The sequence below is a fragment of the Arvicanthis niloticus genome, chromosome 10 (genome assembly GCF_011762505.2).
Source record: "Arvicanthis niloticus isolate mArvNil1 chromosome 10, mArvNil1.pat.X, whole genome shotgun sequence".
NCBI lineage: Eukaryota > Metazoa > Chordata > Mammalia > Rodentia > Muridae > Arvicanthis > Arvicanthis niloticus.
This window is the reverse complement of record NC_047667.1, coordinates 7,570,696-7,584,297: the sequence shown is the minus strand read 5'-3', so window position 1 is coordinate 7,584,297 and position 13,602 is coordinate 7,570,696. Positions and strand designations below refer to the sequence as shown.

Here is a 13,602-nt window from a genome sequence, read left to right as displayed (position 1 = left end):
CGGGGTGCACTCACAGGCTAGCTGGGCAGAGGTCTGGCCCAGGCCTCAGAGCGGAAGAGGGGTGAGCGGAGGAGGAAGGGGAGTGCTAGCTCTGGCTATGGGTTCTATGGATCCTCCAGAATGTGTCTGGTGGTATCCGGGGTGCACTCACTTTTCCTGTATTTCTTTAAGGGATTTTTTATTTCCTCTTTAAGGGCTTCTACCTGTTTGCATGTGGTTTCCTGTATTTCTTTAAGGAGGTATGTATATCCTCTTTAATATGGCTATAATCTTCCTAAGATGGGATTTCAGGTTAGAATTTTGATCTTTGTTTGTGTTCAGATATCTGGGCCTTGCTTTGGTATGAGAACTGAGTTCTGGTGATGTCAAATTAAAAAATGTTCTTGTGCTTGACTTTTGCCATCTGGTATCTGTCTGGTTAACTGTCCTGGGTGTCTTGGACTGAAACAGACTCCATGGATGCAGGTAGAGATGTATCTCCTGGTTAGAACAGGTCATCTGGTAGAGAAGAAGTACATTCTTTGGTTAGGGAAGGCTTTCTTTTTCTGGGATTATAGCTGGATTATAGCTGTTGTGTTCCTGTGTCCCAGTGTCCTTGTGTACCTGGTTTGGGCAGACCTCCTTGGAGGCCTGCTGGCTTTATGGTCTTGGGGAAGGGAAGTCCACCTCTCTTCCTGATTATGGCAGATGTACTTTGAGACACATAGGCTGTGGGATTGGGTAGGGGGCTGACATCCTCATCTGCCCCAAATACATTTGGAGTTGCAGACTGGCAGGGGGAGGCATCACTTTCTTTAAGTAGGAAAAATTTCCTCTATGATTTTATTGAAAATGTTTTCTGTGCACTGGAGCTCAGACTATTCACCTTTTTCTATTCCTATTATTCTTACCTTAGGTCTTATAGTATCCTTGATTTCCAGGATGTTTGTGGGGAGCCGACAGAAGGCGGGTATCATCCTTGCAGCCATCTCGAGCCATATACCCTGACAAGAGCCTTGTTTACAATAGCCTACAACAGCTGAGCACACTCTGATAACATCTTGTTTTAGATACCCAGGATTTTCCCTTGGGTGTGTGAGACCTAAAGGAGTGTGACTTAAGGGCATGACTTAGATTTAAAGGCGTGATTTAAGGGTGTGACTTAAGAGGGTGACTTAGAAGTGAGATGTATAAAAGGCGAGAGGCAGACAGAAGACAGAGCATTAGACAGAAGGCATTAGGTAGAAGACACTTGGACTAGAGAACTCAGAAGAAATTATTAGACACTTGGACTAGACACCTAGAAGGAGAACTTGGAACTAGGAATTAGACACTTGACATTAGTATTAGTATTAGGCACTTGGCACTTGGAGGAAGAACTTAAAATTAGAAATTAGACATTAGGCACTTGGCACTTGGAGGAAGAACTTGGAATTAGGAATTTGAGACACTTGGATTAGACACTTGAGACTTGGAAGAGAGATTAGGAACTAGGGACTAGGAACTCAAGACTTGGGACTTGGAGAGAAGAAGAGAGACTGAAGAATAAATGGTATTGAATCACACTCTGTCTGGTCTCAATTCTTCGAGTCCATCCTCACTTTCTCTCTTGCTGAACCCAGACCTGCGGACCTGAGCAGCTTGTGGCAGTGCGGGCTCTAACAGTTTAGCCCCCAAGGCTTTTGGCAGTGCTGGTTCCAACATTGACAGAGTGGTCCGCAACATTTTGGCCCCCAAACGTGGGGCAGTGCAGTTCTCAACAGATGTTTTGTGTCATACATTTTTTAGATGTAACCCTATCTTTAACTAATCTATCAATTTCTTCTATTGTATCTACTCTCTATTCACCGCTTGCCCCAGTCGTGACTTGCTTCTTCTATATGTTGTATTTTGTTCCACAAGTTTTGAGCACATTTTTAAATCCTTTATCTTTATGCATGTGTTATGCTTTTTACCCGGAACATTAAAATTTTTATATATATTTATTATTTTTAATACATATTCTTATTGATGCTAAATCTATTATTTACTTTTACAGTAGTATTCAATTTCAATAAAGTTATTCTAGTTCTTCCTTTTCATTATTCTGTCATTGGAATAATTACTTGCATCTGTATTGGTAATTGAATTTCATACTGAGTAGATATCTTTTGTTATTACTGCATGTTAGTTGCAACAAGTTCGTTTTAAGTTATCTGTTATACTGAATAATTATTGATGATGCATATATATATATATACATACATATATATATATATATATATATATATATATATATATATATATATATATATGATGTATTTCATGAAATATCTCCTAACATATTTTTGGAAATTGTTTCTTTGGAATAAAATTACTGCAGTTCTGTGTTGTATGCTTTTGCTATGATTCTCCTCAGGTTACTGATATTTCTTCAATTATGCATGTGTATTATTTTTAACCAATTACAAAATGTCATATAATGACAGGCTCTCATTACTTTCAGGTCTATCTTGTGATCATACCAAGAAGCCATTCACAAAGGCATTTACACAGGATTACTTTTCGAGGGAAATAACACAAAAATTTGCATGTATTGAACCTTCACCTCTACATAGAAACAAATTCTGGGAATATAAAGACGTCAGTGAAGAGTCTGATAAATGTGATTATGGAAATTATCTGTTTGCAAAAAAAAATTGTTTCATTCCTGAAACAGATCAGGAAACTTCAGATACTCCTCCTGAGAGAACTCAGTCCTCAAATCTTAAGGCTCACTACAGAATTTCTACTCAAGAGACACCTTACGAATGTAATGTATGTGGGAAATTGTTTCTACAGTTCTCAAGACTTAAAGTTCACCATAGAATTCATACCAAACACAAACCTTACAAATGTAATGAATGTGGAAAATCTTTTACACAGTCCTCAACTCTTCATCTTCACCACTGATTTCATAATGGAAACAAACCTTACAAATGTTATGAATGTGGCAAATCTTTTATTCAGTCTTCAGATCTTAAAGTTCACCAGAGAATCCATACTGGAGACAAACCTTACAAAGGTAATGAATGTGGGAAATCTTTTTCTCAGTCCTCAAAACTTAAGGTTCACCACAGAATCCATATTGGAGACAACCCTTACAAATGTAGTGAATGTGGCAAATGCTTTACACAGTCTTCAGGTCTTAAAGTTCATCATAGAATCCATACTGGCAACAAACCTTACAAATGTAATGAATGTGGGAAATCTTTTACACAGTCATCAGATGTTAATGTTCACCAAAGAATTCATACAGGAGACAAACCTTACAAATGTAGTAAATGTGGCAAATGTTTTATTCAGTCTTCAGATCTTAAAGCTCACCATAGAATCCACACTGGAGACAAACCTTACAAATGTAATGAATGTGGGAAGTCTTTTACCTGGTCTTCAAGTCTTAAAGTTCACCATAGAATCCATACTGGAGACAAACCTTAAAAATAGGATGAATGTGGGGAATCTTTTACACAGTCCTTAAGTCTTAAAACTCACAATAGATTACATACTAGAGATAAACCACATGAATAAAATAAGTGTGGAAAACAATTTACCAGTCTTACCAAATGAAAGTTCACCACAAAATCCACACCGAAAACAAATCTTACAAATACAATAAGTGTGAGAAAGAATTTACAGATTCCTCAAATTTTCAAGTTCTTCATAGAATCCATAATGGAGATAAATCTTAGAAATATATTGAATTTTGCAAATCTTTTTCACAGTTGTCAGATCTTAAAGTTCACCACCAAATTCATACTGGAAACTAATATTACAAATATAATGAATGTGGAATTTATCCCATTCTCAAATGTTCAAGTTCACTACAGAATCCATACAAGAGGTAGTCAGTCTTCTTGAATAAAAAATTGGGCAATTTTTTTAAACTGGTCCTCAACTCTCCAAGTGCATCAAAGAATCTATTCTGGAAAGTAGCCTTATACGTGCAATGAATGTGTGAATTACTTTTCTTGGTCCCCATTCCTTCAAGATGACCACAGAATATATTTTGGGAACAGGCATTACTATTTAAAGGTTGTGAATTTTTTTTTCACAGAAATCATATCCTCAAACACAGCACAACATGCATACTGGAGACAAACCTTACAAATGTCAACTATATGGCATATCATTTAGTCCACAAGCTCAAACCTTGGATGAAATCCATTAATATAGCAGACTTACTTGATAGGTAGTTGCTTTCTAAATATTTATATATAAACATGTTATTTAAAAAGAGAAATATAGTTGTAAGTATGTAATCAGTATTGATACCTTACTCATTACCAGAGAATTCCCACAGGTTAGTCTTATACTTGGTATTAATTGGAAATATTTTCACTCAGAAATGACAAATATTCATTTTAAATTGTTTTAATAACTATAAAATATGAAAATATCTTTCACCCAGTGTTAATCTGACATCATTGATTAATGGTGATATAGAATAAATTTTCAAACTTGTATTTTAAATGGTAAGCATTTAAGCCAAAATAATATCATTGTACATTTTTATACAAACCTCTTGCATAAAGTTCTGTATAATTTAGTTTGGTAGGATACTGTGATTTGTGAGATATATTTTTTTGTGATGATGACTGTGGTGTTAGTCTTTAAGCTTTTATAGAGTAATTTTTAACCTGAAACTAATCTCTTCTTTCTTACAGTTATTAATAAATATGTTCCAACTCTCTTTTATTACTACTGCCTTGGTGTAATTAGTATCCATTTTATACTGGGATGGTATCATTCATATCTTCCATTTTCTGATTGATGATGAAAATAGATACACACCACAAAAGGATAAATTTGCTTGCTTTAGACAGATACCAGACAGTAATTAGGAAGATTATATATGGTATACCAAGGAAACCCTGAGGTTTCCTGATTCTCTCTCTCTCTCTCTCTCTCTCTCTCTCTCTGTGTTATGTGGCTAAAGTGACTTGCATTTCAATGAACATAGCCTCTGTTCTATGGAAAATCCTATATGAACCCATTTTGGAAGGAGAGGGTTGAAGCTTTAATATGACAAATTCTCCTTGGGCCAAACTAAATTATTGACAGTCACAATGTGTGCTGCATATTGTACATCATAGAATTATTATTATTATTATTTTGTTTTTTTCGAGACAGGGTACATCATAGAATTCTTGCTCACAGAAGTTTTGTGCAAACTATTGCTCCTATAATGAAACTATATCTATGAACATGAGCCAAATGCACTCTCGCACATGTGTGCGCGCACCCCCCCACACACCCACACACACTACCTGTTGCTCTCTTCTGGCTTGCTGATATAACCTGAGTTCCTTGTTAATCTATGTGTAATAATCTTGCTGAACTTTCTGGGTGCAATGTTTCACCAATGTAGATCATATCATGTGGGGAATAAATCTCGCGGGCGGGGGCAAGAGGGAGTCCGGCGGCCGGGTCTCTCACAGCGGTCTGGCATCAGGGTCCCGGGTGGGCTTCCCATGCTGCCAGCGGAGGGTCCCACATTGGTACAGCCACCGCAGGCTGGCGATGGGCGGCTCAAGTTTCCAAAGGCTGGGAACCTGGTGGTGGCATATCAGGCATATCAGGCGACACGTGGAGTCTGGTTTTCCAAAGCTTTTATTGCTCATGGCATGGTAAATGGATGTAGGTGGTATGCGCTTCCCCCCTCCCCCAAAGGCCAGGGGAGCTTAATTTTATAGGGAAGGGAAAAAGGGGAGGGAATAACTTAATTAGCTATGCCCCTGGCCTTTAGATAACTCATTAATATTTAAATCTCTGGAGGTGGAGACTTGTTAATCACACCCTCTACCTGTGTGTTACATGACTGAAGGTGGCAGGTTAAATAGAGTTACCTCATCCAAGGCCCAACAATATCACTAGGATCCTACCAGATTCTAGATTTGAAACAGGTTCTTTCTTTCTTGTTTTCTGTCTTTTAAGTATTGCCCTGACACAACAACAGGTCCATTCATGGAAATATTCTGGAAATAACAATTTTTGTGTGTGTGTTTTGTTTGTTTGTTTGTTTTTTGTTCCGTTGTTTTGTTCTTTTTCCTTTTTTCCCAAACCTACTTTTATACCATTTTAATTACATGGAAGTATTATGGTTAGTTCTGGGTTGATGAACTAGCAATACAATAGATGAAAATAGTCAAGGAATTATCAAGAAAATAAATCCAAATAGTCAAAGAACAAGCAAGGCAATATACAGAGTCCTGTGACCATTGTTTCTAAGGCCTTCTCAGGATGACCAAAATATCTGAGCCTAATTCTCTGTTGTAGCCCATAGTCACTTTCATGTCTGAAGCCTACTTCTTTGTTCCAGCCTAACATTTAGATTACTACCCAAAATGACATCATAAATTTTGCAGGCAAATACATGGAATTAGAAAATATCATCCTCCCTTCTGGTCTGGGCCAAAGAACTGAACAGATCCTGGTTGGCAGCTCTGCCCCCAATCTCACAGAATCCAGAGGAAGTGGGCCTTCCAGGAGCTCTAACCCAGGCAGTATCTTAGGTAAGCAGACAGCAACACCTGCCCCAAACAGGGAGTAACTGGGACCCACTGGGACCCAGAAAGTCACTCCTGGCCCAGAGCACTGGTTCCTTAGGTCTGGGCCTGAGCACTGAACAGATATTGTGCCCCATCTCTAACACCAGTAGTAACACACACCCACACAGTTCTGATACAACCAAGATAATAGGAAAGATCCAGTCAAAGACAGGGCAGGTAGCACTAAGGAGATCCAGATGGCAAAAGGCAAGCACAAGAACATAAGCATCGGCAAACCAGGGTACTTGGCATCATTAGAACACAGTTCTCCCACACAAGAAAGTCTTGAATTCCCCATAACACTAGGAAAGAAAGATTCAGATTTAAAACCACTTCTAATGATGATGACAGAGAACTTTAAGAAGGACATAAATAACACTCTCGAAGAATTTGAGAAGATCAAAGGTAAACAGGTAGAAGCCCTTAAAGAGAAAACATAAAATCCCTTAAAGAATTACAAGAGAATACAACCAAACAGGTGAAGGGATTGAACAAAACCATCCAGGACATAAAAATGGAAGTAGAAACAATAAGGAAACCACAAAGAGAGATTACCCTGGAGATAGAAAGCCTAGGAAGGAAATCAGGAGTCATAGATGCAAGCATCACCAACAGACTATAAGAGATAGAAGAGAGAATCTCAATTACAGAAAATACCACAGAAAATATTGACACAATTGTCAAAGAAAATGCAAAATGCAAAAAGTTCTTAACACAAAATATCCAGGAAATCCAGGACACAATGAGAAGATCAAACCTAAGGATAATAGGTATAAATGAGAGTGAAGATTCTCAACTTAAAGGGCCAATAAATATCTTCAACAAAATTATAAAAGAAAATTTTCCTAATATAAAGAACAAGATGCCCATAAACATACAAGAAGCCTATAGAATACCAAATAGACTAGACCAGAAAAGAAATACCTCCCATCACATAATAATCAAAACACCAAGTGCAGAAAAAAAAGAAAGAATATTAAATGCAGTAAGGGAAAAAGGCCAAGTAACATATAAAGGCAGACCTATCAGAATTATACCAGACTTCTCAACAGATACTATAAAAGCTAGAAGATGCTTTTACATACATACAGACCCTAAGAGATCACAAATGCCATCCTAGGCTACTATACCCAGCAAAACTCTCAATTACCATCGATGGAGAAACCAAGATATTCCACGGCAAAACCAAATTTACACAATATCTTTCCACAAACCCAGCTTTAAAAAGGATAATATCAGGAAAGTTCCAACACAAGGAGGGAAATTATACCCTAGAAAGAGCAAGAAAATAATCCTCTTTTAACAAATCCAAAAGAAGATAGCCACACAAAGATAATTCTACCTCTAATAACAAAAATAACAGGAGGGAACAATCACTGTTCCTTAATATCTCAACATCAATGGACTCAATGCTCCAATTAAAAGAAAGGCTAATGTTCTGTGTATATAAACAGGACTCAGCATTTTGCTGCATACAGGAAACCCACCTCAGTGATAAAGACAGACTCTACCTTAGAGTAATAGGCTGGAAAACATTTTCAAGTAAATGGTCCTAAGAAACCAGCTGGAGTACCCATTCTAAAATCTCAACGTGAGAACAGAAAGAGAGGGCCTCATGGCTCCTCCTGTATAGGTAGTTGAGGGTGGCCTTGCCAGGCATCAATCAAAGAGGACAGCCTTGGTGCCTGAAAGTTTGGATTCCCTAGTTTTGGGGAATTTCAAGAGCAGGGAGGCAGGAATGAGAGGATGGTGGGAGCACACCCTCATAGTAATTGGGGGACTAGGGATTGGGTAAGGGGTTAGGCATCTATGGAAGTGGAGGGCCTTGGTGCCTGAAAGTTTGGATTCCATAGTACTGGGGAATTTGAGAGATGGTGGCAGAAATGGAAGGATGGTGGGAGCATACTCTCATAGCAACTCCCAGAATTATATGGATTAGACATGACAGAGGCAGGCTGCCAGATGACTAGATTCCAGAATTCAAACAAAAATTATCTTGATACTAAAATTTGGTTTGAAAATTCTATATTGCCGAATACACTGCCTTTGTATATCTACTCATTAAGCAAGGTGAGCAGATCTGCTTGAACCTCTGATGTCCTGGAATTCTAGCTGAATACAGTGAAGACACAGCACCAGAGGCTTATCAAATTACTCTTCCTCCCTCCTTTTCTAATATCTCAATGCCCATAGTCAGCCTGAAGAAGTTAATGAAGAGTCGATGCCCCTATTTCCTGGGCTTAAGGAATGAGGTGGTTAATATTGAGCTGATTTTCTAGGGAAAAGTAGTGGTTTTATTGGAACAGGGAGGATTAGCTAGTATTTATATCATAGCCATACCCTATTGGTAGAAATATGTATAATTGTTTTTAAGATGAAGGTATAATTTCTTAAATGTTACAAAATTTACTTTGATTTCAAATTTAAGGTTTTTATTGGTACGAACTTCTTATTGATATAAAAGTGATATGAATATTGTTACTCTCATAGGCATTGTGACTGTATAATAAATTTAGAAATACAACTCTTAGACCCAGTCCTTCTTTAACTTTTCAAAACTGATTTGAAATGGTTATCTTGTGGGTTAAGGGCCTATAGCAAATTCTCGGCTTTGAATTTATTGTTAGGGAGTTTTCTATATTTTGTTTAGAAATAGCTGAGAGGAGTTAACAGACAACAGGCCAGATTGCCTTACATGGGTAGTTGGTTTTCAAAACATCAGGAGTCCACAGAATTGACATTACTAACATTTCTGTATTAAAGTTCATTTTGATTAGAGACCTGTCTCCTCCTGACAGCTTCCTGTCTTGGATGCTCAGAAGAAATTGAGCATCTTTGGAGTTAATTCAGTTGTGATGAGACAGCCACTTAGGCAAGAATTGCCTCTTTTGGGTGGGAGCAGACACCCAGTGGGTCTGCACCCTTGTGGAAACCATATCCTGAGACATCGCAGAGAGGCCAGTGTCCTCAGAGAGGCAGACCCCCAGCAGGTCTGCACCCTTGTGGAAATCGTATCCTGGGGCATCCTAGGGAGGCCACCAACCTCAGAGCAGGGGACACCATACACAGAAACATCCTAGAGGAGCCACGGAATGCAGAACAGCAGACACCATATTCTGAGACATTCTAGAGGAACCACTGCAATCAGAGCAGTGAACACCTAGCTGGTCTGCTCTCAGTAAGACACCTTACCCTGAGACATCCTAGAGGAGACACTGCACTCAGAGCAGCTGGAACTCAGGATCACAGGATCACAGGATCACAGAGACATCTGGACCCTGAGGAGTTCTGACACAGGCAAGATAACTGGAAAGATGTTGGGGGCCAACTTTTAGCAGAAAGCGGCTATCAGCTTTGCAGCCATCTTGAGCCATATACGCTGACATGAGACTTGAATTACAATAGCCTACAACAGCTGAGAACACTCCTTTAATCTTGGTTTAGATACCTTGAGATTAAAGGTGCATGAGATTAAAGGTGTGTGAGATTAAAGGTGTGTGACTTAGAAGTATAGAGATCAGAGTTAGAGACAAGACCTAAGGGCATGATTAAAGGTGTAACTTAGAGGTGTGGCTTAGAATCAGACTATAGAAGACAGAACCAGACATCAGACCAGAGAGAGAGATTCATACACATCAGACATTAGGTAGAATCTGCCCTCACCCTCCCTCTTGCTGAAACCCAACCTGCAGACCAGAGCAGCAGCTTGGGCCGGGATACAGTGGCCGCCCAAACATGGGTCGGCCCGGGGCTCAACATTTTGCCTGGGCTACAACATTTATTTTGTCTGCCCCAACTTGGGGCTAGTGCGGTCCCCAACAGAAAGACAGTCTCCAGTCAGAACCAGTGACTGAGGGTAGCACTAGAGTTAAGCAAATGGCAAAAGGCAAGTGCAAGAACATAAACAACAGAAACTAAAGTTACTTGGCATCACCAGAACCCAGTTTCCCACCATAGCAAGCCCTGAACACCACATCACACCGGAAAAGCAGGATACAGAATTGAAATCACTTGTCATGATGATGTTAGAGGACTTAAAGAAGGACATAAATAACACTCTCAAAGAATTTGAGGAGAACACAGATAAACAGATAGAAACCCTTAAAGAGGAAACACAAAAATCCCTTAAAGAATTGCAAGAAAACACAACCAAACAGGTGAAGGAATTAAACAAAACCATCCAGGATCTGAAAATGGAGGTAGAACCAATAAATAAATCTCAAAGGAAGACTACCTTGGAGATACAAAACCTAAGAGAAAGACTAGGAGTCATAGATGCAAGCCTCAACAACAGAATACAAGAGATAGAAGAGAGAATATCATGTGCAGAAGATACCATGAAAAACATTGACACAACTGTCAAAAAATGCCAAATGCAAAAAGCGCCTAACCCAAAACATCCAGGAAATCCAGGACACAATGAGAAGGCCAAACCTAAGGATAATAGGTATAGATGAGGGTGAAGACTCCCAACTTAAAGGGCCAGTAAATATCTTCAACAAAATTATAGAGGTAAACTTCCCCAACCTAAAGAAAGAGATGTCCTTAAATATACAAGAAGCCTACAGAACCCCCAATAGACTAGACCAAAAAAGAAATACCTCTCATCACATAATAATCAAAACATCAAATGTACAAAACAAAGAAAAAATACTAAAAGCAGGAAAAAAGGTAAAGTAACATATAAAGGCAGACCTATAAGAATTACACCATACTTCTCACCATATAACAAAAGTGATAGGAAGCAACAATCATTTTTCCTTAATATCTCTTAATATCAATGGACTCAATTCTCCAATAAAAAGACATAGGCTAGCAGACTGGATACATAGACAAGCTCCAGAATTTGGTGCATACAGGAAACACACCTCTGTGACAAAGACAGACACTACCGTCGAGTAAAAGGATGGAAAACAGTCTTCCAAGCAAATGTTCCCAAGAAACAAGCTGGAGTAGCAATTTTAATATCAAATAAAATTGATTTCAATCAAATGTAATAAAAAAAGATAAAGAAGGACACTTTATACTCATCAAAGAAAAAATGTATTAAGATGAACTCTCAATTCTAAACATCTATGCCCCAAATGCAAGGGCACACACGTACATAAAAGAAACTTTGCTAAAGCTCAAAGCATACATCACACCTCACACAATAATAGTGGGGGATTTCAACACCCCACTCTGAGAAATGGACAAATAATGGAAACAGAAACTAAACTGAGACACAATGAAAGTAACAGAAGTTATGAACCAATTAGACTTAACTGATATCTATAGAACATGTCATCCTAAAACAAAACAATATACCTTCTTCTCAATACCTCATGGTACCTTCTCCAAAATAGTCCATATAATTGGCCACAAAACAGGCCTCAACAGATACAAAAAGATTGAAATAATCCCTAACCCTATCAGAACACCATGGACTAAGGCTCATCTTTAATGTTGACAGGAACAATGAAAGCCCACATACACGTGGAAAGTGAACAACGCTCTACTCAAGGATGACTTGGTCAAAGAAGAAAGAAAGAAAGAAATTAAAGACTTTTTAGAATTTAATGAAAATGAGGACACATCATATCAAAATTTGTGGGACACTATGAAAGCAGTACTATGAGGAAAACTCCTAGCTCTAAGTACTTACAAAAAGAAACTGGAGAGAGCACACATTAACAACTGGACAGCACACCTGAAAGTGTTCGAACAAAAAGAAGCAAATATACCCAAGAGGAGTAGAGGGCAGGAAATAATCAAACTCAGGGCTGAAATCAACCAAGTAGAAACAGAAAGAACTATACAAAATATCAACAAAACCAGGAGATGGTTCTTTGAGAAAAATCAACAAGATAGATAAACCCTTAGCCAGACTAAACAATGGACACAAAGACAGTATCCAAATTAATGTAATCAGAACTGAAAAGGGAGACATAACAACAGAAATTCAGGAAATTAAAAAAAAATCACCAGATCCTACTACAAAGGCCTGTGCTCAACAAAATTGGAAAATTTGGATGAAATGGACAATTTTCTAGATAGGTACCAGATATGAAAATTAAATCAGGAGCAGATAAACCATCTAAACAGTCCTATAAACCCTAAAGAAATAGAAGAAGTCATTAAAAGTCTCCCCACCAAAAAAAGTCTGGGACCGGATGGTTTTAGTGCAGAATTCTATCATACCTTCAAGGAAGACCTAATACTAATTCTCTTCAAGCTATTCTATAGAATAGAAACAGAAAGAATACTACCCAATTCATTCTATGAAGCTAGAATTATGTTCCTACCTAAACCACAGAAAGACCCAACAAAGAAAGAGAACTACAGACCAATCTCTCTTATGAATATTGACAAAAAATACTCAATAAAATTCTCAAAAACTGAATCCCAAAACACATCAAAACAATCATCCATCATGATCAAGTAGGCTTTATCCCAGGAATTCAGGGATGGTCAATATTCGGAAATCCATCAGTGTAATCAACTACGTAAATAAACTTAAAAGAAAAATCCACATGGTCATCTCACTAGATGCTGAGAAAGCATTTGACAAAATTCAACACCCCTTCATGTTAAAAGTCTTGGAAAGATCAGGAATCCAAGGCCCATACCTAAACATAGTAAAAGCAATATACAGCAAACCAGTGGCCAACATCAAACTAAATGGAGAGAAACTTGAAGCAATACCAGTAAGATCAGGGACTAGGCAAGGCTGCCCACTCTCACCTTACCTATTCAATATAGTACTGGAAGTCCTAGCTAGAGCAATTAGATAACAAAAGGAAGTCAAAGGGATACAGATAGGAAAGGAAGAAGTCAAAATTTCACTATTTGCAGATGATATGATAGTATACTTAAGTGACTAAAACCTCCACCAGAGAACTCCTAAACCTGAAAAACACCTTTAGCAAAGTGGCTGGATATAAAATCAACTCAAACAAATCAGTAGCCTTCCTCTACTAAAACAATAAACAGGCTGAGAATGAAATTAGGGAAATGACACCCTTCACAATAGCCACAAATAATATAAAATATCTTGGACTGAATCTAACCAAGC

The 13,602-nt window shown here is 38.2% G+C and overlaps 1 pseudogene; it reads left to right on the top strand.

Annotated features, from left to right (window-relative positions):
* The first annotated feature begins 2,430 nt into the window (after positions 1 to 2,430).
* On the top strand, positions 2,431 to 3,567 carry LOC143443778 (uncharacterized; annotated as a pseudogene).
* The last annotated feature ends 10,035 nt before the right edge of the window (positions 3,568 to 13,602 follow it).